Consider the following 527-nt stretch of genomic DNA (forward strand, 5'->3'; position numbering starts at 1 on the left):
GGGCACGTTCACAATGAACTATATCATCTTCAGAAGACAGAGATGTCTAGACCATCCACTTCTCAGTGTTTGGCTAGTACATCCAGCGGGGTTGATAGCACACTATGGCATGCTAGGTTGGGACATCCTCATACAAGAGCCCTAAACTTGATGCTTCCAGGTGTGGTCTTCAAGAATGATGATTATGAAGCTTGCATATTGGGGAAGCATTGTAGAACAGTCTTGTCACAGTCTAGCACCATCTATGAAAGATGTTTTGACCTAGTTCACTCTGATGTATGGACTGCTCCACGTGTGTCCAGAGAGAACCACAAATACTTTATCACCTTCATTGATGAGAAATCCAAATACACTTGGGTGACACTGATTCCGTCTAAGGACAGGGTGTTGGATGCTTTCAAGAATTTCCAGACCCATATTTGCAACCATTTCAATGCCAAGATGAAAATTCTAAGGTCAGATAATGGTGGAGAGTATACAAGTCATGCATTTAAGCAATATCTTGCTCAACATGGGATTACTCACCA

General features: G+C 42.3%; 1 pseudogene; it reads right to left on the reverse strand.

Moving 5' to 3' along the window:
- The window catches only part of LOC106302397, a 7,079-nt pseudogene that overhangs the window by 3,356 nt on the left and 3,196 nt on the right, over positions 1-527 (reverse strand).

Source organism: Brassica oleracea, chromosome C7 (genome assembly GCF_000695525.1).
Source record: "Brassica oleracea var. oleracea cultivar TO1000 chromosome C7, BOL, whole genome shotgun sequence".
NCBI lineage: Eukaryota > Viridiplantae > Streptophyta > Magnoliopsida > Brassicales > Brassicaceae > Brassica > Brassica oleracea.